General features: G+C 38.4%; 1 long non-coding RNA gene across 2 annotated transcripts in view; it reads left to right on the forward strand.

Annotated features, from left to right (window-relative positions):
• Window positions 1–6,387, forward strand: part of LOC128086153 (uncharacterized) — a 33,829-nt gene extending 27,442 nt beyond the window's left edge. For both annotated transcript variants that reach the window (XR_008209261.1, XR_008209262.1), the window contains exons 3-5: window positions 174–364; window positions 3,791–3,886; window positions 5,505–6,387. This is a non-coding gene — a long non-coding RNA (uncharacterized LOC128086153). The remainder of the gene's footprint in view (window positions 1–173; window positions 365–3,790; window positions 3,887–5,504) is intronic.
• Window positions 6,388–23,427: the final 17,040 nt, after the last annotated feature.

A 23,427-nucleotide genomic window follows, 5' to 3' on the forward strand; every position in this document is an offset into this window, starting at 1 on the left:
ACACCACAAACCATGCAACCTAGTTTAAAGTTCTGGTGCAGTTCTAATTAGAAGAGGCAGTGGATTCCACCATTTGTTGCTGCAGTTCCCAATTGTGTTAGGGAAACATAAATATTATTCTTGCCCAAGCTTTTGTCTGTCTTGTCTACTTAAATGGTGACCTCTTCATATAGAGCAAATAAGGCTTGCGTTTTCATTGTGATTTGGAACACATTGAAGTTATGGAGTCATCTCTTGTCTGTATCTGAGAGTATATTGTTTCATGAGTCTGCTGCATGAAGCTTTCAGTAGGATAAATGACTGAACACCCTTCTGCAGGGAAATTGCAAGGAAAAACCATCCTCATATTTCTCAGGATCACCAGGTAGGAAATTGTGGCTTACAATTGTAAGAGTTACAACTCTTGCCTAAATGACATTGAGTTCAACGAACCAGATGAAGTCTGATTTTTAAGCCTTTGGCTGTAAGTGGAAAGCTCTGTGCCATCATAGTCAATGCCTTTTCAATGTGGAGTGCTGTAACCCAGAAAATCAGTGGTGGAATTCTGTAGCAGTCAAGGTAAATTCTCTTGCAAAACTCTTAGCTTGCAAGTGCAAGGGTAAGCTCTATGTTATGGGGGGATATACTGCTACACTGCACAGGACTGAAATATGGACATTTTGCAGTACTGCCTCACTTCTGATTCCTGGACCAAATTTGAATACTGTGGTGTTCATGGTTGCAAACTGCAGATACCCTCTGACAAAATATGTCTGGCAGGGTGTTGTACTTGGACCAAAGTGAAATTCCAACAAAAGTGATATTTTTTCTGTGCTCTTTGCTGTTCTTTGTATAGCTCTAAAATAGTGCTTTGAACTTTAGGAAGTGCATACAGACAGTCATTTAATATGGGAAAGACTGCTGCTTTGTTTTTATTTGTTCTAGGAAAACTTGTTGTTGGTATTTGCATAAAACAACCCTCCCCTCCATCAGCTGCCAGTGACCATGGCTTTCTTTTCTAAACCTCTCTACTAAGGTAACCTTACCAGAACAGGAGCCTTTCCAGGTAGCTCAGTTAAGGTGACTATCAAATCGTGTATGGAAGGTTCCTTTTGTCTGGGCAATGCCCTCTTATCAACAGCGGTGCAACAAGTGACAGAATTTGAAAGGCTGTTCTTGCAGGATTCTAAATATGAATGAAAGTAGTGGTGCCTCTTCATTTTCTTTTCTTTTTAGCTGCAGTTCAATGGAGATCTTAAGGAAAAACAGCAAGGTGATGACATGACTAAAAGCTCTGAAGACTTGGAGCTTGACCAGTTCTGCTGGAATTTGTTTTTTTAGGATTTCTGGAGGGCGCTTTTGAAGGAAGAGAAATTTTATAGCAGTTATGTATACATATGGAGAGAATAGGTAGATACAATTCTTCACGATGCTGTTTTCTTTCCGTTAAACCCTCCTTCAAGAATCCATTCTCTTATCACTCCACATGAATTCCCCCATCTCATCCTTTGACTGCAGAAGCTTACCTTAGATGTTATCTTCTAAATATTTGTTGCTGTCATCTCATTTTATATTGCCTTCTCAAGAAGGAAAAAACAGTGCTATCTCTTCCAAGTCCTTATTTTATTAAAAGCCTGAACATCCATTTTTTTACTTTCCTCTACTACTCTCACATTACACAAAACCCTCATCGTTTCTGAGGAGGACTCTTGCAGCTCTCCACCTTCATCTCTTTCCTACTTGGTAGCTTGATTTTCCTACCCAAAGGAAGAAAATGGAAGCATTGGCTGCATTTTACAGTGAAAAACTGGCTTACACAATTAACAGTTTTAATTAGAAGTTGTATATTTAAAATAAAAAATGTGTGCTGTTCTGAATAGATCCCAGTTGCATACCAGTTCAGGTTATCTTTATATATTGTTAATTCCAATGGAAAAATGAAGTAAAATGTTTCCATTTCAACTATTTATGAGAAGAAGCATTCAAAATCATAAGTGGGATAAATCCTGTGATACAGTTAAATGTGCTGTTCAGTAGCTTATCATGTTGTAACTGTGCCATTGCGAACGGTTCCTATAGCTAGCAATAGAAATCTGTGTGGGCCAAAGGTTATGGTAGATGGACAGTGACAAAAGATCTGACTTTACAACTGATCATTTGTGTTGCAAATGACTTGGAACAGTCTCAGATTTGGACAGGCATAGGTCAGACTGAAGGAGCCAGTGTCCACCCATGGCTGCACTTTTTGTTGAAAGGACTGGAGTGCACATAGATTTAATAAAATGTTTCTGCACTGCAAAGCAATGAAAAATTTGCCAGGTACAACACATATCGGCTTTATGCAAAAGCTCAAGCCCTTGAATAGATTTAGGATTTGTGGGTATCTAAAGTCAGCACAGCTGCTTGTGTCAGCATCAGCCTTGGCTTGCTCGCTGTTGTTGCTCTGTAAATGCAGTATACTGGGTGTTCATTTTACACAGAGATGATGTTTAGGAAAGGGGTGTCTTTTTTCACAAAAATTATAAGGGATTTATATATCAGCATTTAAACTGCAGAGTAACCAAAGCCATGTCTTGCAGGAAAGACAAAACAATACATTTTTTTATTTTGGATTATAGAAGAGTGAGATAAAGCTCTGGATTTGTTATCTCCAGAGATGTATGAATTTTTTGTTTGCTTTATGCTATCACTTTGTATTGAATTGTTACTGCTACTGTAACTTGGTTTGCGCTGACAGGTTCAGTAACACCATATTATGTCAATTCTTAGACAGCATACTTTAAATGAAATTCTGTAACAAGAGAGCTTACTCTATGGCCAGTCCTTGTAAGTGCATACTTTTTTTTTATTTTAAATTCTGAATAGTTCAGGGGAAATTTCTCACTGTGTGGTACTGCTACCCAGATGCATGCCCCATCCCTGGAGGTGCCCAAGGCCAGGTTGGATGGGGCCCTGGGTGTCCTGATCTGATGGGTGACAATCCCGCGCACGGTTGGGGGTTGGAACTATGTGGTCTTTGATCTCCCTTCCAATCCAAGCCATTCCATGATTTTGTGACTCCAGAAATGAGAAAATTACATGGTAATATGTTAGTGCTGCTGGAAACAGGCATGAGGATTGCTCACTGGGAATGTGAGAACTTTCTTCAGATGATGTTCATACTCACTCTCTACTTTCTCAACTACTTAATAGGATGTCCTTATTACTCTTAACTGCTCATTAAGTTTCTTATTCTTTTTCAAAGTAGACAGAATGAATGCTTGTTAGGGGACATCCATCATGTTGAATGTTTTTTCCTCAGAGCTTAAGACATCTGAATTAAACTTATTACACAAATCTATAGAACCGTTAGAAGAGGAAGACTTTGGTCTAATGCCTTGACTCTTCTAAAAATATTGAAACAAATTAGTTGTAGAATTTAATTTTTGTGGTCATCTCAGTAGCTTTGAATTTTGGTTGTTCATGCTTGCAGGTAGAAGTCTGAAGCCAGACTTGTTTATCTATTCTGAAACTCAACATAGAGTACTGAATTTAAAAAATAAATAAATAAATAAATCTAAAGGTAGAAGGAAATATTTTACATCCAGGTTTTGTCAAAACATGAAAAACTTCAAAGAAATTTTAAAGAAAACATTGTCCCGGAAAAATTGCTGCTTACTGCTGTTATTTATTAAGCATCTCTGTTCTTAAGCACAGTGTTGTTATGCAGTTGCTTTTAAAACTAAAAGATGCTGTTACTTTAGAGGAAGGCTTTCTACTAAGCTAGAAAGCAGAAAGAAAGCTTTTGGAAATTTCATTGTCTCCTCCACAGGTTATGACTCAAACTAATGGATTTTACTCTCCAGTGAGAAGACTGAGCATTCACATTGAAGAAGCAGCCTTCTGCTATGGAGCCAGTAATTCACAGGTAAGCAGAATAACGTCATATGTTGTTCCAAGTCATGTCACAGGTCTCCTAGTCTGCCTAATATCTTGTTGACTCAATTTGCAGGGGAAAATCAAGTCTGACTATTGTATTTTAGGACATTCAAATATTTATGTATACATATATATAGTAAAAAAGATGTTAATAAGGCTGGTTGTCTTATTATACTTCATGATGTGTGCCAGTGGGTGTTTTGAACAAACAAATTGAGATTCATCCAAAAATGAAAAATAAAGGAAAAATCCTCTCTTGTAAAGCACTGCTTTACATTGCACATTACTGAATATACATGCAGTTTGCTCAAATGAGTTAACACAGGAAAAATTAACACTTACAGTGCAAGGAAATGCCACTGTTCTGTAAAAATCATTACTTTAGCTGCAAGATCGCAGATTGTCTGGGAAAATGAAAGAATTGGAATTAAATGCTTATTACTAACATTTACCCTATCATGCACCAACCTTAATGTTTATTCTCCGAGGACTTTTTATTCTTCAAGTGTGTGACCAAAGTCACTTATTTACAAGCTCCTGTTGAATTTAAATGATTGGCCATGTGTATGACAAGCCTGCAGCAAATGTGAGATAATATAACTATGGAGAATGGAGAGAGTTGCATCATCCTATGTTGGCTGGGGATCAGGAGTATCTGTGTACGTTGTTAGCACAGTTCTGCTGATGTGCAGTAACTTCCCAAATCCTCCCAACTTGATTGTTTGCTTGATTTGGCTGCTGATGAATTACTTCTTTTGTGTTTGTTTTTCAGAAGTTTAGGAAGAGAAATGGTACATTTTTAAACTGTGTGTGTGTGTGTGTGTGTGTGTGTGTGTATATATGCCTGTAAATATATGGCATAACTACATAGGTTGCTCCAAAAGTAGTGCCTTCTATTTATTTCCATGGAAAGCACAACAACTACAAAAAGCTCAGTAACAGTACTTGACAGAACAAATTCTTAGCCATGAAACAGTATTTTTCAGCATAGTCACCACCATTAGTTATGCATTTTCGACAGCGATGAACAAGAACCTGCATGTCCAGCTCATAAAACTCTATACCAACAGAGATGACCCACTGCTGAAATGCACCACCCACCACCTCACTGTGTTCAAATCCACTTCTTGATCTTCATAAATGTTCGAGTGTGAATGGGTGCCACTTTTTCCAGATAGAAACACCTTATCTTTGACACACTTGTCAGCTGTCAATTTGCCAGTCTGCCCCTCTGCTGCCATCTGTTGTACTGCAACAAAGTGCAATAGAATATTGGTAGGAACGATCAACCTTTACTGTCGTATCACCAACATCCACCTCTGATGTTGTGAGCCAACATAACAAAATAGGAGGCATTACTCTGGGAGCAGACCTTGATTATTAACCTTAATCTGTCTTTAAAGTCTAAGTTTATAGTTGTATATACATTTTTCTACGGTAAACAAAAAAAAAGAAATTGTTCATTTTCTTTAAAAAACAACACAACAATATAATAGTCTTTTACTACCTGAACAGAACTGGACAAACAGCTGCTGGAAAGCAGATACAGCAAATATCGAATCCTTCATTTATATTTCTTCCTAAATCCCATCCTGTACCTTTCACAGGAAACAATCCTGCCATAGTGTTTGAAGGGCACCCATGTCCCATGAGCAGCAGAATTAATACTGCTTCTCTGCATAGTTGCTCTGATAAGGCACCTAATGAAGCAACTCATAAAAAATGCTCTGTACTTTCACCATGGAGCTCAGCCAGAGTTTCTATCCTATATAGCTATTAAATATATCTTTTTTTTTATATATGAGGTATTTACAGTTTTGTCATGACTAAATGTTTGCAGTCTTAACGCAACCCACACTCTTCTATGTGGCTGTTCAGATCTAAAATTTCAAAGGTTTGCAAGATCTCCTTGTGCTTTATTGGATATAAGCAACGTTCAGTTTAGTTAACATCAGTGAAAGTGTGCTGCAGATACGTTTCCTCTGCTTCTGGCTTTCTTGAGGTTCTTAGTTTCAAGATGTTAAGATTTCCAAAATAAGTTCTTGTTTTTGTGTGGTTTTTTTTTTTTTTTTTTAATACAAGGTGAGAAGCCTCTTCCTGGTTTTTTTTGCTAGAGAGGAATTGTTTCAGCTGGAATGTTCATCATCTTGGTGAGAAAGTAATGAGGAAGAGGTTGCTGTGATTGACTGAAAATGCAAAATAGACAAGACTGTATGAAGAAATAAACTAGTGCTTCACATAATGGTGTCATACAATTACCACGTCCCTTATACCACAGTTACCACAAACTTCTTGATTTTAAGATATATTTTCTTCCTTTTGTAGCACCATTTAGAAAAGGCAAAAAAGAAAACAATTCTTGGGCCTGTTAAAGCATCTGAAGATCTTTTATTATACAGCAGAGAGAGCATTAATCAAGACAGAGGGCTTAGTGCTCTTGATTCTAGAGAGAGTAGGTGCCAGGCCAAATCTCATCGTAATTAAAACCAGTTTGAGAGCTGTTTCCAATTGCAGCAGCTGGTGTTGGACTATGTTCCTCTCCCTGCCCACATCCCCTCCTGGTCACAGAGGAGTGGGGATGTCACTGGAGCATCTCCACACAGACCCCAAACTGCTTCTGTGCTGGTGGCCCTCACATGGTATGGGAGGAAACGCTCTCCTGTAGGTGACGGTTGGGGTGCATAGTTGCAATCCTGAGTTGCAACTGAAAGGTTACTGAGGAGGCAAGTGCTCCAGTTTCCCAACAGCAGCCTTAAAAGGCTGTAGGGTACATTTTCAAAGCACTGTGCAGTATTTCAGCTATGTGACTCATTAATGTCAATGGGAATCATGTTGTTAAAATTTTGTGCAGTGCTTTGAAAACATGTCACTATCTGCCAATTCTCTTTTCTGAGTAAAATTATCAAAAACAGGCCTTGTGAGCCTTTTTTATTTTTTTTCCCCAAAGAAAGTTTTCAGCATTATAAATCAATGGTTTAGCAGCTTGATCTGGGCTTGTTCCTTCTTCCTCCCCTCCACACTTTCCATTTTTATCATTGACTTTGATTTTGTGCAGAGTGGTGATAACGTATAGCTTTTCCAGACATTGCCTGAAAAAGGGTGCTGGAGTCTCAGATTGAACTGGAAATTGTGCAAAAAGCAACAGTGGTGATATAGAGCTATAACAATATTTGTTGCGTTGTTCAGGCTGTCAGGCAGAATCAGTGAGGTGAAAGAATCTTAGTTGTTTTTTTTTTTTTAAAGTCTGTTTTAATTAGCATGTTGGAATCTCTTAGTTTAAAAAAAAAAAAAGTAGTTTGAAGTATTTGCATTTATGTTTTCAGGGTAACCCTGGGATCTGCTAAGTACAAAATATCAATTATCAAGAACATGTGTTAAGGAAAAAACAACAACAACAAAAAAAAACACTAAAATGATGAGATCTCTCATTTTCCAGGAAGAATTATGCTTCCCTTGGTTCCACTGAGTACTGTGGGAATTACGCTGAAATGCTGGTAAGCTCTGAAGTACAACAGAGGAGTGAATTGTGTGCTCCTACTAGCTGCATTTCACATTTGTTCAGCACACATTTCTTTGCTTTTCATTCTTCCTGCACAAGCAAGAGACATCTCCAATATGCAGTTCATTACTTGCTCAGTGAAGAGTTGCATCATTTCTATAAGCTCCAAAGCTTTTCACCTTTAGACCAGGAGTTCATGTCTGTCCTTGGAACCGTATCTTAATTTGAATTAATCCCTGGAATAAAATGATTGCTGTCTGTATGGACAGCATATCATATGCTTCTGCAGCTCCATTTCTTAGTCGGCAGCTGTTCCGTTCAATAATCATGTTTTTACAAGTCTCAGCAAAGATAGAGGACTGGAATTACACCCTCTTTCTTTCTTGGAAGTCAATGTTGTGGAACTGTTTTGAGATAGCGCTGTTAAGAAGGTTTGTCTGCTGCTGCTTTGTATGTGGCAACTAGTAGGCAGTCAGAGCAGGATAATCTGAGCTGAAAATAGAAGAAATCTGTCTTTCAATTGGGAAATAAGGAAATAAGGGAATGCCACGTTTCTTCCACTGGTTAGATAAAGGTAAGTGGAAGTACTCTTTAAGAGGGTAAACAAAATGCGCCCATCTGCTTAGTTCCCTCAACCCGCTTAGTTCTGTCTTCATTCTTCCTTTCCAGGAATAAGCTCATGTTTTTGTGCAGTTTGCAATGTCCTTAATGTTCCTTAACCTCCTGACAATATTGGGTTTTAGTTTATGCAATGTCCTAACTTAAAAGAGTAGAATCATTTTATTTAACAATGTTTTTATGTAACGATGTCCTTCTGTGTTCCACTATTTATACAGGTTAAAACATACTCCCTCTTATGACTTCACAGAAGATGGCATTGTGCCACTGAAAAGGGGATATCTGGATTATAACACCAACTACAAGGATGCCACAAAAATTAGTTTGGGAGAGATGAGTTCCAGTACATTTTCCATTAGTTGCATTTCCTCCTATGTCATTTCTAACATTTTTTCCTGTGTGCTGTGGGAATTAGAGCTGTTCTGTTATGGCAGCAGTCTAAGAAAATTGCTACAGAGGAATGTCTGATTCTGCCTAAGAATATCCTGTCCTGTTCCAGAGACAAACTGGCATCCAGAAGTATTTAAATATGACACCCTGAAGTGTTCAGGAAAGTCTAGCTTCTGAATTCTATTGCAGCATCATATTGGTTTGCAGAAAGACAATAGTTATGGAGTGAGTCAGGGAATATAACGTTGTCTGTGAAAATTAGGAACTCTGTTCTATAGCTAGTTGTCTTCCAAAGTAAAATGCTTGGGAAAAATCTGAGTTAGAAGAGTTTTATCTAATATAAGGTATGGTCAGCAGCAATTATTCCAATGTAAACTGAAAAAGAGAAAGTGAGAGTAGGTTGAGAAGGTTGGTGCACCTTCTTCAAATAGTCTAGAGATCTAGCATGAGCAGCACTATGAAAACAACAAAGAAGGGCTTTTATGCCTTTTTCCTTTTGTTATCTTGATTGTCATTAGGAAGATAATAGCTTTTATTTCCATGATAATTATTCTCTGCAAAGCTCAAAGCACTCTAGAGAGTTGGTTGAGATCTGTGGGTTCTTTATTCAGGTGGAAAAACTGACACACAGAGAGGTCTGTCTTCAACACAGTGCCCTGACTTCCTGCTTTTCCCTGGTGCTCTCATTAGCATCCTCCTTCTTACCCTACCTGTACTCACAGGGCTTCTGTTTTGTTCTCTGCAGAACACTAAAAGCTCCCATAGAGGAATTTTAAAAATCCTTTGTGTTTGGATACTGTGGTGATGAATGGGATATAAAACTTTAGTGGGAGAAACTAAGGGAGTGGGAGTTTCTAGAAGTTAGTGGCGTGGTTGTTGTGGTGGTTGTTTTTCTTTGCTTTTAACGTGCCAATAAACTGAAATACACTTCTATTCACAAGGATGGTAAAGTCACTATCCTACACTGAGTTGATGTACTGTGAATCTCTTTATAGTCATTACCATTATGATTAATTGATCTTGCTGGAATATTTTCCATACTGAGACTAGGGGAATTCTATTTTAATCACAATGGAGCTGGTTTCAACTATATGCCTTTAGCAGAAACAGGATAGAGAAGCTCTAGAAATGACAATGAAATACATATTTGGAAATTTTAGAAACAATTTTAAAATGTGAATGCTGTTTTCCTAGTAGATTTTCAGTTTCTCACCAATGGGACCTGTTGCCTCATTGCCTCCTTTTCCAGTGATGGAGGATTTCAGTCTCCAACACTCACAAAAGCAAAATCTCTGAATCTTTAATTAAATCCTAGGCAAACCATATTTTTTCTAATTAAGCCCAGTTAGTAGAACCAACAGAACACATATTTGCCTTAGTCTTTCTACAGGTCAGTGGCTCTCTGCTTCTCGTATACTCTTCCTCTGACAGAGCAGTGAAGTATGTAACTTCTGTTATTTCTGCTGTTCAGGTAAATTAAGATTATATTTTGAGTTTCTTCATTTTTCTGTCTGGTGAAGGAAAGCCAATGTCTTTTGTTTGTCTTCTGGGTTTAAAGACTTCTTTCCTGCGATCCTCTGTACACGCACTGACAACTCTTCTCGGATGGTTATACTGCTTTCCCTTGGAGCTGGGTTTGTCACAATTAGATTGCTCCTCATGATGTATGATTAGGCTAATACAAAAACTGAGCACAAGAGCTGAGAATCCCCACAGCCCAGCTTTATGTTGTATCATACCTGTACAAGTCATTAATCATTCAGAAGCCTCAGAGTTATCTCTGTATCTTCATCAACGACTTGCATGAAGGGATAGAGTCCACCCTCAGCAAGTTTGCTGATGATACAATGCTGGGAAGAGTGGCTGATACCCTGGAAGGCTATGCTGCCGTTCAGTGAAACCTGGACAGGCTGAAGAGTTGTATGGAAAGGAACCAGGTGAGTTTGAACAAGAACAAGTGTATAGTTCTGGGGAGGAATAGCCACCTGCATCAGTACAGATTAGGAGGTGACCTGCTGGAGCGGAACTCTGCAGGGGAGGACCTACATGTCCTGGTGGATAACAGATTGGCCATAAGCTGGTAGTGTGTCCTTATGGCCCAGAAGGCTGATGGTATCCTGGAGTACGTCAAAAGATGGGTGGCCTGTAGGTTGAGGGAGGTTCTCCTCCCTCTCTGCTCTGCCCTGAAGAGTCCACATATGGAGTACTGCATCCAGTTCTGTGCTCCCCATTCAAGAAAATGGAACATCTGGAGAGCATCCAGTGGAGGGCTACCAAGATGGTCAGGGGTATGGAGAATCTTCCTTGTGAGGGAAGGCTGAGAGACCTGGGACTGTTCTGCCTGGAGGAGGCTGAAAGGGGATTTTATCAATGCTTATAGATATCTAAAGCATGAGAGTCAGGTCACTGGGGGCAGGCTTTTTTCAGTGGTGGTCAGCAACAGAACAAGGGGCAACAGGCATAAACTGAAACAGAAGAAGTTCCATACAAGAAGGAGGAAGAACTTCATTCCTATGAAAGTGGCAGAGCACTGGAACAGGCTGTGCATGGAGGTTATGGAGTTTTCTCTGGAGATATTCAAAATCCATCCGGACGCAGTCTACTGCACTCTATAATTCTGTGATTCTGAGTGTTTCTGTGAGGAATGACTATACTGCTATATACCTATATACTGCTATATACTATATACTATAGTGGAAGTGGAGCAAGTTAAACAGGAGATGCCAACTGAGCTTCCAGTTTGATCAGAAGCATAACTGAACCAGACATTGGAGCAGCAGGGGCAAAGACTGACACAAAACTGTTCAGTGACAACCCGTGAATTCTGTATTCTGTAATCAAGAAAGTTGTATTTGGTAATGAGTTTAGTCAACTTTTTTGTAGAGAAAATAATGAAAAGGGAAAATTAGCTCAAAACCAGTCACCTCTTTGGTAAATTCAATTTAACCTCATTTAATGGGTGACCTAGGGAGGCAGGGAGAGCTCCCACACCTACAAGTCCCACAGACTCGTGGGTCTGCCAAGCTCTGGCACTTTGCCTGTGCTAACAAACTCTCTGACAAGTGGGAGCACTGGGGATCTGTGTGCTGAGATCCCCCTGTGGCCCATGTCTGGCAGAACTGAATGCCTCAGGTTCAGCATCGTGTGAGAGCAGCTGCATCGCTGCTGGACCTTATCCCAGAGCTGGCTCCAAGTTCCTCAGCAGCACAATGACTCAGTCTTGCAGTGATGCCTGAGAAACTTTGTAGCAGGTAAAGGAGCAGGGTTGGGGTGGAAGGAGGGCTGGGTGGGGGAGGGAGGAGGCTAAGGAGGGGGCCCTGCTGCCCCCTGCTTCCAGGCTGGGGTAGCAAGAAGGGAGCAGCTGACCTGTGGGAGCTCACTGCTCAGGCTGCGTGCTCACATCCCTCCCTAACTGCAGGGTAACTCAAGGTTGTTTCCCTTACGTTGATTATAAATGATTTTTAAAAGCCAACAAATCCACTTTAAAGCATTTTCCTGAATAAAGCTGGAAAATTTATGGAGTCATTTCAGATTCAGGATTATCTCAGCTTTCGGTACCTACAATATTTATCATATTTCTAGACACTCATGAAAAACAGCCATTGTTGCCTTACATTTTTTTCTTGTGTCACATTTTATTTTTCTTTTAGATTCCATGGCTATTTTTGTCTTCATTTTTCTTCTGGATTTCACTTTCTTTGCAAAATTTGTTTCTCTACCATTTTCTTAACTTAATTCTGTTCACTAAATTTTCATTGAGCGTGTGTACGTGTGTTCATTTGTCTGGATGTGGCACTGAGGGGCACGGTTCAGTGGCACGGTGAGGTTGGATTGGCGGTTAGACTAAATGACCTCAGCAGTCTTTTCCAAACTTAATGACTCTATTATTCTGTGATTTTTCTGCAAATTTTTAATTACTATTTTGAAACTTTAGATTTTTATTTTTAATTACTTTTTAAATTACTAATTATTTTTAATTACTATTTTGAAACAACTTTCTCTAGTTACACTTTTTTTTTTTTTTTTCCTCCATAACAAACTAAGAAAGGAAATAAGGGTGAGGGACAACACTTCAGTACATTTTCAGTGAAAAATTGGTAAAGTAATTTGTGTTGGTGCAAAATCATGTGAAGTGAAATGCAGGGTTCTCTTAGCTGTAGAGCATGGTGAATGAAACTCAGCCCTTTGGGAAAGGTGAGCAGAAGGTCAATGGGCCATGGAAATCCCTCTCTGACTTCAAAAAATAGAGTTTAAGATGAAATGTCACTTCGTACGTAGATGTTATATTAGTTTTTCTTTTTTATTCTATTTTAGACATTGCTGTCTCATTTGTTTCTTCTCACTTTCTTTCATTTCCTATTTCTTGTGCAGTTGGTTCTTTTGTCCCACCTCCTGTCTTTCTCCACCTTGCTTTCCTGACTGATCTGTTTTAGAGATAAATGCTGGTTTGGAGATACATGATGCTTGCTCTAAATAGAAAGAAGTGTTGATTTTGCTGTTAGATAAATAAATAGATTCTGACAAACAAATAGATTCTGATTCTTGTGAAAACAACTTTCACACCTCCAAATCACAATGAGACAACTACTAGGATCCAAAGTAATGAAGGTTTTGGTCCAGTGCTGTATGGATTGAGTGACATAATTACACTTATTTTCAATGCCAGTTTTTCTCTGTATGTGTTAATTTTACCAATCTGTTTTTGTTTCAGGTGCCTCCAAGTACTGTTTTAAGTAATAGTGTTATTACATTTAAGTTCTTTCCTCATATTTCATGAAAACTACCAGCCAAAAGATCAAAAGCTTTCAGTGCAAAACAGATTGTTTAAACAGCTGAAATACTTCTTACACAGTGTCTGCATCTACTGCATCTTTCTATGAAGTACTAAGTATCACACGTTTAGGCATCTGCCATCTTAGAAGTGATTTCTGAATAATGGATTTGAACAAGTCATCTCTTCAGATGGCAGCTTTCCATAACTGCATTCAATTTCAGGAGAGCTGTTATTTGATATTACTTCTTTTTTCTGGTAAATTTTATTTCCAAATTTCATTTTCATTATGTTTCTTTTTTATACCATTCCATTATCTATCCCGCGGGAGAAACCAAGACAAGTACTTTTGAAATAATAATAACACAAACTGCATTTGTATTCTTTTAAAGTTGTAATTTATATCCTCTCTCACAAATCATGGGAATTCGTAACAATAGGCCCATCTGAGTTCAAGATGAATAGAGAAACATTCCATTGACTTCAGAAAGTTTTGAAACAGGACTTGTTCTGTGTTCTCTGAGGCATCAGTAAAGCATTTATGCTTTTAAGCACTCCTGTATCTTTTTTCTTGCAGTAGTCTTTTTATTCTCTTTCTGACTTTTTGGCTTCAGAAAGTTCTGCAGATAAACTGTGCATAGATTAACTTCCATTCTTAATTAGAATAGCAACACAGCTTACTAACTTACTACTTACTTACTTACTAACTTAAACTTACTGGCTTTTGTTTTTACTGATTGCCCTCTTGGTCTTGTGTAATATAAATTAAAGTCCATTCTTTTTCCTTCTAGGTGACTAATATTATTACCTTACCATGCCTTGTAGCTGGTTTTCTCTCTGAGGCAGACAGCGGCAACATTTTCAGTTTCTCTTTACATGTGATCTTTCTTATGTCCTTTTTCTCTTCCAGTTCTTAATTTCACACTACCTTTATTTTTGCAATAGCATAATTTTAAATGCTTCTCACAACAACCAGTCAATGAACATCCTGAGCTGGTGGGAAGACCTTGCTTTAGAAAGAGGAAGAACAATATATTTTCCATAGGCTAAGATGTTTTCTAACAGTGTTAGGCATGAGGGTGTTGTATTCGGCTCTAATTCAGTAGACTGTTTTCTCACATGTTAAAATAAAGTTTTAGGTCATCAGTAGCTCATTTGCAAAATGAAGTTCAAGTGATTGCTTTCCTGTGTAGGTGTAGATTAAAAATAAATAAATAAATAAATATTGCAATGTTTGTTCAAGATGTGGGAGAGGAATCAAAATAGGCACAAGGATTTGCAGGTTTTCATCTGTGCACGTGTAGCTAAAATTAAAGTAGAGCAGAGAAAGTCCTTTTTCATTTTTCCCAGAATATGAGAGAAGCAAGTTCTGTCCAGCTGAAAGCACAATAAATAGGTTGCATTCCTGGAGGGAATTTCTATTCCCAATGCTTAACATTGGAGAAACACAGCAATTCCCTCTCTGAAGGCTGGAATTTAGTCATTAATTTTATTTTTTTTTTGGAGGGGTGGAGAGAACCAGCTCCCTTGCTGTGTGTGACTTTGCCTATTCAGTTCCTGTAGGGATTAACAGTCCTCCTCGGTGCTAATGGTGAGATTTTCCTGATACCAGCTCTGTATGGCAGAGCCCTCTGAACAGTTCAAGGCTGCTGTACATTTCCTGAAGGCAAAGAGCGAGCAAGTTGCCCAACCGTTCCAACAGCATCGTATCAATATGGACTGATGAAGAATTACAATTAATGATTCTATGGACCAAATTCCAATTTCAGTTCGATCAGTTTAAATTTTCCCTGAAAGCTGGTCAGTGATTTCAGCTACACCAATGTAGCAGAGAGGAATTTGGCTACAGGTCTGACTTTGGCTTACATACTGTAATGTAATTAGTTACGGAAACTCTAAAAATAATAACAGATGCTTTACCATTTCTTTAACCAGTGAATTTTGGAATGTCAGTTTCTTTCAGAACAAAATAATTTGAAACTACTTAGAGACTATTTTGTGTTATCTCATTGAAAAAAGAAGAAAATCTTATTTTCACTTGGAGCTGCTATCAGTGACTGACAGGGCAACTTCATCTGAAAACCAGCTTGTCTGGCTTCTTATGACTTGGCCATAGGTTTTGGATGACATCTGCAAGTCATTGCATGAATCAGAAAAGTACAAATTCACAACAGTTTTACTCTCTTAAGTTGCGTTTGACATTTCCTGTTTTTTAAGGTTTCCTTGGTACCTAATACATAGGCTGCTAAACACCAGCTGCTCCCAGTGACTCAGATATGTGACCTTTGATCAATTTATCTTGTCCCAATTAATCTATTTCCATGCTGGAGGGAGGACGTTACTGTTTGTTGTGAGTATAAATGCTGAGCAAACATCCTCTTCCTTTCTGTGCAGCACAAATCCCAGTCTTCTGTGGGTAGCAACCCTGCCCATGGTGGAGGGTTGGAATTTGGTGATCTTCAAGGTCCCTTCCAAACTAAGCCACTCTGTGATTCCATCATTCTATAGCTTAAGAGTAGCTTCTATATCTCAGGCTGTTTAGTTATAACTGCAAAACTAGCCCAAACTAGCCTCTTTCTCCTCGCTTTCTGAATCCTGTCAACACTTAGCAAAGTTTTATTCTGGACCTAAGATATTGTCTGTAATGGAATTAGGGTTTACTGAGCTTGGCTACTTTTTTTTCTTTGAACACCTTTTTTTCTAAAATTATTTAAATGTTTTTATTTATTCTTTGGCAAGCTCAATAGAGGAAAGAATAAAAAATGAAACAGTTCTAGTGTGTTGAATTTAATCTGTATCTTTTTAGAAAATAAGGCATCTTCTTGTTCACTAGGTGCCTATATGGAGGGTTTTAATCTTTTTCTTTTTTTTTTTTTTAAACTAATGAATATGGAGGTCCCTTTAGAATTACAGTATTGATTTTTTTTATTTTATTTTTTTTTTAATTTTCTTTTTTCAGAAGCTTTTGAAAACTTCAGGGATCTGTGGATCGTGAACAAGAAATGCTTCTTTGGGGCGTAATGTGTAAGAGACAGACTATGGTTGTTCTACATACGGATTTATGTAAGTATACGTATGTACATATATTATACCTATTAATCATTTTCCATGACATTTTGTAAACTCCAAGACCCTCTTGAAATTCCAAAATGTTATAGATACTAGAGGTGGTATGTATGTTTAACATCCCCCTTCCAGGCCTGTACACGAGTTTATTTCTGTTGTTTGTATTATGTCAGATAGGATTAAGAGTGCCATAAAGGGATGCAATCATTCTCTTTCTCTGCCACAGGTCTAATAATCCACCACTCACACTTAAGTGAGAAGAAGATATCCAGTTTTCCCTGTGAGATTTAAAAATCATCTAATATGAATCCAGACTGTTGGATACTTCTGGTTTTAAAACAATGGTTTTAAACTAATGGCTTTACATTAAGGGGATGTTTAGGTTAGAAAGGAAGTTTTTGACACAGAGGATGGTGACACACTGGAACAGGTTGCCTGAGGAGGTTGTGGATGTCCCATCTCTGGAGGCATTCAAGGCCAGGCTGGATGTGGCTCTGGGCAGTCTGGTCTGGTGATTGGTGACCCTGCATGTAGCAGGGGTTGGAACTAGATGAGCACTGTGGTCCTTTTCAGTCCAGGCCATTCTGTGTTCTGCAGGCAGCATGTATCTATCCGAGGTCTCTCTTTTACTTTGTCATTCTGTGGAGACATTTATTCATTTATTTTTGGGCATGTTTGGTAGGTGACACTGTCACATGACACAAAAGATATCTCCAAGACAAAACTGCATTAGTGTTCATATTGTTTCAAATACTAGATTGTAAAACATGACCATTATATATGGTTTAATGATGAAACCTTTTTTTTTTTTTTCATTTGGAAGAGTTATTTATTTGTACAGTTAGCAGTATTACTCCCTAGAATGGGCATTAGCTCAAAATGCAAAGGCTTCAAAAAGTTAAAAAAAAACAAAAACAAAAAACACAGGATTATGCTGGAAATCCAGTCTATAGAAGATATGGGATGACCATGATGTGTTAGCTGTGCTTTCAAAGGTCATATTTGGGACACTTGCTTGATCCATGATGAATGTCATAATTAATGACTAAGCCTTTATTCCATGAGGAGTTCAGCTCCTCTAAGATGATGGACTCAGCTGCCCATGTGGTGGAGGAATCCCATATCCTTTTTCCTCTTCATCCCAGGACTGAGCTGCTGAACAGCAGTCTTCCCACTTCTCAGTCACTCCAAACACTGCACACAGATCTGCCAGCAGAAGTCCTCTTTCTTGGAAGTCTATGATCTGTCCATAGATCATCTGGTCATAGCAAGCTATTATTTGTATGTCTATAAGTATCTGTGAAAAAAAAAAAAAGGTGCAATCAACGGATTGTTGACTAAATCTTATTTTTCCTTGTGAAGGCTGGTGAAATCTGCTTGGGTGATATATATTGTCACTTCTGCCTAGCAAATGTTATCTCAGTGTTTGTTAGCTTTTTTCCCACATCCTTCTGTCTTAGCTAGGCGTTTTGTTATATGTAATTTTAAAATAGGGTATTGTTTTAGGCCTGAGACAAATAGATACCATAGGGAGAAAGTATTCACACAGAAATACTTTTCCTGACGTACCCATAGAACTGTTTCTTGTTTTTAACTGTCTTTGCTTTTAGCTACCTTTTCAGACTGAGTTCCATGTAGACAAGCAGGTCACTAATAAAAAAATCTTCGGAATATTAATTTAGAAGTGCTAAAGTAGCTTTCTTTATTCCCCATTTTCCCCCTTTTTCTTCTTCTCTTTATCTTTCTGTAGTGAAAAAGAGCAAAATAGGCTTGCTTGGTTCTTTACGGAATTTCTGTCTCTGCAACTCCAGTTGGAGTATCTGCTGTTGTTTTCATATGCCTTTTGACCTGATTCATCCTGTGTTTGACTATCCAACTGTATTCTGAAGGATCCCTTCTTTTGATGCAAACATTAGCCTATACAGTGCGTTAGCTAAACAGTGTAATTGCATTTTAAACATTGATACTATACCAGGGTTTTCTCTCTCAAGTGTAGAATATTTTCTATTCTAGTCAAAATATGTCTTGCACAGACTGAAGAGTTGTGAACTGAAGAGTTGTTTATATTCATGTATCACAAAGTTCTTGCACATGGGTAGATGAGAAAATATTTCTTAGAGTTTGTCTGGTCTTATGAGAACTCTACGACTAGGTTGGGCCACCTTACTGCATCTAGTTTGTTATTCTTGTATGGTTTTTGGAGAATGGAGATGCAAATGGACAAAGAAATAACCTGATAATACAAAAATTTTGATACCACTTAAGCATACTGCTATATAAAAAGATGCATATTTATTTCTACCCTAGTGAATTTCCAATTCACAGGTGCAACAATCCACGTCAGTTGTTTTATCATTCTCATTATCTGTAAGTCAGTCCTGTATTTGAACACTTAAGTATCAACCTCATACTTTTTTTTTTTTTATTTGGGATATGGCAAGACAAATCCTCCATCCCTTCCAAAAGATTGGCAGAAACAGATGAAGAATGGGGTTAGACCACATGATCCCCAGAGGTCCCTTTCAACCCCTATGACTCTGAGATTTGGTGTACACTTGTATTCAAAGTATAACACAAGGAAAATGAGAAGGCCTACACAAATTCTGAAACATGATAATTCAAATTGAGTGTCCCAAACCCCTTCATACTGCAATTTCTCATCTATGTGCACCAGCACCATAAGTTGCACATCAGTAGATCTGATTTTTTTTTTTTCCTTAATTTCTTTCTGAGAAAAGGCATTCTGAGCCAACAGCAAGAAACAGGAGAAACACGGAGCATATTTGTCTGCTACATTCTCCTTGAAAAAGTAATTTTTCAGGAGATGCCTGTGTTTTTTGAAGTCCTCCTCCTACTTAGGGATTATTTCCCATGGTTGGCTCCCATAGCCAGCTTTTTGTTGTTTCTTTCATCTCCAGAAGTAATGGCTAGCATCTAAAGATTTGTTATTACTAATGATATATCCCCTGTTATAATAAAACAACTTCCAATGAGACATCGTCATCTGCTGATCTTGGCAATAATATGGAGGTGATCTTGGACTGTATTTTTTTTTTCTTTCATAGTATCTATTCCATGAATGTGGATTTAAAATGAAAGAATGGGGAATATCTCTGAAAATTGTTCATGACAGTTTTGCTGGTTTCCATCAATGGTCTTATGATATTGTCAGCTTTTTGTCCTTTTGCATTCATATTCATGTTGTTAGGTTCAAATTAGACAACTTCTACCAGGAATTCCCAGTGAAACAATGTTCTTGGCAGTTTACTCTTGCGATTGTTACATTACCCTGCGTCCTTCATGGGAAGGAATCAGCACAACACATTTCAAATGATTGATGTTTATATCGCATCCATCATCCTACTTTGTTTTCATGCATGGTTTATTGAGGGCTTTGGCAAAAAAAAAATGTAAATCAGATTTGCTCTGATAGGAAGTTTGCCAATAGCCACATACCACAGGGCTGTACAACAGGCTCCCAGGAGTGCAGCGCTTTCACAGAATCGAGAGGCAGCCACGTGTGTGAATGATTCAGCCAGGTGTATCAGGCATCTTTATTAATTTTTTTCACACATTAGCTTATTTAAGCAGAACCTTTTAATGGTTGGCTGTTGGTCTCATTGTTGTAATGGGCTCTGCAAATGTTGATGAGAAGCGAGAACTCAGAAACAAAGCATTCAGACTTTTGAATATCAATACAGGCTTTTCATACTTCTCTTTGCTGGGTCATATTAATTCACTTTAGATTTTGTTACACTATAATGATCTTCAGGAATTTTTCTAAAATTAGACCTGCAGAAATATTTGATGTGAAATTGCTTGCATTTAAACACATTTTGGACAATGTCCTGCAATGTCTGTGAAAAAAAGTCTGTCAGAGCTGGGCATGAATATCATTTTACCTTGTCTGGAAACGTTTATAAGTAGATTATATTGATGCATTTGAATTTCAGTGTTTGGGAAGGGAGTGGTCAAGAAATTGCAAACCTGAAACTACATGTTTTCCATTTCGAACCTACCTGCTCTCAGTAAAGGCTGCTGAAGGTTATTTCTTTTTTTCCATGGAAACAGTGGTTGGGATTTCTACAATCTGATCAACTAAAATAAGCAAGGAACAGTGTATGTATTTTTTCAGATATTTCTAAGAGGCAGTCAGAGAGGCGTGTAGGATCTATCACCTAGATGTCAGTCATCCTGCAATAAAGAAATCAAGAGTACTGTTTTGCTTTCTGTTGTAACGTATCTACCAATGAAAATCAAAGATGGGGACAGAGGAAGGGAGAAATGGAAGTGGCTACTCTCAGCTCAAGTGAGTTACAATGCATAAAGTTGATCTATTCCTGCATTCAAGCACTTTCACCGCTGGACAATGGTGATGAGAATGGGTGAGAACAAGGAAGCCCCAGGGAAGAGGCGTGATACTCCACTCTGAATCCTTACAGATACATAAAAATATTTAGATTTTCCTTCAAAATAAGCCTTGACTCCTTTGTACTTTGATCTGGTTCATATACATAGCTGAGCACAAGTGAAGCAGCTCCTTTGCAAAAGGCTCAGCATATCTTTAAAGCCAAATACTTTCTGCGCTGTTAAAAAATGGGATGAGGAGCAATGCATTTTGGGATTCAGGACAGAGGAAACTATATACAGCCTTTTGAAAACAAAAGGCTTACGTAAAAGCTGCCTTTCCTTCTGCTTTTGCTCCCTGGGTCTTCTCAAAGGAGCACATGACTTCTGTGAATGGACAGGTCATGCACTGAGTCATGCCTTGGCTCCATGCTTACAATGGAGGCAATGGATCCTGGCAGGGGAGCCCTCCAGGAGATCTGTCCCATCTGTTAGGATCGCTATAGACAGTATCGAGATAGCTCGGCGTATGATCTTTCTATGAATCATCATTGCTTCTCTAGCAAAGTGCAGAATTCAGTTCATCATAGCTGGTAATGCTTTGAGGACACATTAGGTAAGAAAGCTATTTTCTGCAGTTGCTTTTTTTTTTTTTTTTTTCTTCAGTCCGCTCTTACCTGCTTCTCATTACAGATCTGCTGCTGTCCTACCTTCTAGAGAAGGCTGGTAGCAGAAAAGTTTGTGGCAGCTTCAGAAAAGGACTTGCAACGTAATACCTTTTCTTTGTTCTACTTTTGCTTGATTCTAAGCAAATCTAACCATTCTCGGTGACTTCTCCCCAAGTTTGAGCATACCAGGAGTGAATTTGGCCTGAAGACAGCATGTAATATAATGGACAGAATGTGAATTATTAACTTGGAGGTTAATGAAATGTGAATGACCAGTGGAGTTTCTCCAAACACACTTTTTAAATATAAAAAGTGGGCTCTTGCTCTCTTTAATCAGATTATTGGCTAAGGTTCAGGAATCATTTGGCAAAATTATGTAGCTTATTCAAGCTAGGTTTACATAATAGTTCATAATAGAGGAAAAACCTTGTATCGTGATCAACCTTCAAAATCACCATGAGCCTTCAAAATTCCAGTCTAAAGTATAAAGAACCACAGAAACGGATATAGTAATACCCAGAGAAATACCTTTATTCCCAAACAGCCCAGCTGCAATAAGCAGAGCTCATTGTTTTAAACAGAAGACTTTAACCTTCGGAAGACTGACCTTAATAAGAAACTTTCATCTTGTTTTGTCTTTGAGGAATTTAGTTCTTTTCCTAAGAAAGTTAGGTTTTCTTGATAGGTTAATATTAATTTATATTTGTTTATAATTAAATCTTGCTTTATGTTTCACCTTATATTTATATTTTTGCTAATCATCAGAATGTGGGGTGTTTTTTTGTATATAATTGAAAATGGAACTTTGCATTTTAGACCTTAAGCAAAAATCCTGATGTTATTGGGCTATAAAATATTAAATGATATCTCTTATTTATTGGAATACTTGTTATTCATGCTTGGGTAGAAATGCCTTTGGAAGGATAGGGAAATTCAAACAGTGCAGAAAACAATCTAATCTGCCAAAACAAAATAAAGAGTGTGGAATGAGTTGGATGCATGAAAAAAATATGAGTCATTTAAAACTGATTTCTGTTAAAAGCATTTTACCAGTAAGTGGTCAACTTATTATTTCTGGTCATGAAGTCCTTCAGAATTTAAGAATTAATACATCTATGCCCCTCGGAGTTTTTATTCATAGCTTGGAAGAGGAAAACAAGTTTTCCTATGTTTCAAATCCAAATCGGTTTCTCACTTTCAAGGAACTCACTACTGGCTGAGTAAAACTGAATGAATGGGAATGATGAGGATGTTCTTGCCTTCACCAGTCACTCAGGAGCTCCCTAAAACCTGTATGCTGTCTGTGAGAGCACTGTAGCCATGGATAGGCAGAGAGGCCTTTAATATTTCTGCACCAAAAGGAATTACCAGCTCATGCATTAGGTGTCACTGCTGCCTAATGACTTGAGATGGATCTTCCTGCGTGACGAACGGAGATGGAGCACAGTAGCACAAGGGAGATGCTGTGTACAGGCTGTGGGCAGCATTTTTCCTTTTTTGCCTTTCCTGCTCCTCTCTGCAGCTCTTCCTGGAGCCAGATTTATTTGCATCAGATTGGCTTTTTTTTTTTTTTTCTTCAGTTAATGACCTTGAGCTAAGTGTGTCCCAGGTGTGATGCTCTAAAAAGTTTGAGATACACAGAGCCTCATTGCCACGGCCTTGGAGGTCTGTGCAGTGCTGCATGACCACCTGAGAGTTTTTGCAAGAGGGACAGCCCCCCTACAAGTCAAAAGTTATTGCATCCCTACCAAGGAGGCTTACACTAAATAAATCACACTAACTGGTTAGCAGTTAACTGGTGAGAACATTCAGCTCCAAAAGAAAAGGGATGAGGCAAAAAGGGACAGCCTTATGTAGGAAGGTATAGCATCAGAAGGTGCTTTCCTTAGTGCCAAAAACATTTCATTAGCTTCCCGTGATTCCTCTGGAGCTATGTTTTTCTGACCCCTACTTGTTGTCTGATTTACAGGTACATCTGCCTGTGATGTGTGATTGAGGCTGTACAGTGCTCTGCACAAGTCTTTAATGGAGCTGGCTTTGAGAAGCCCATTTCTCAGCACACTGCTGGCTAACCAGGGGCTCCACTGTGGGGCTGGGTGGGCTTCTAAAGGTGACTCAATACGAGGAACAACAGCTGACCATCAGCACATCTGCTAGGATGTCTTCAGTTA

Source organism: Tympanuchus pallidicinctus, unplaced genomic scaffold (assembly GCF_026119805.1).
Source record: "Tympanuchus pallidicinctus isolate F22 unplaced genomic scaffold, pur_lepc_1.0 scaffold3, whole genome shotgun sequence".
Classification (NCBI taxonomy): Eukaryota; Metazoa; Chordata; class Aves; order Galliformes; family Phasianidae; genus Tympanuchus; species Tympanuchus pallidicinctus.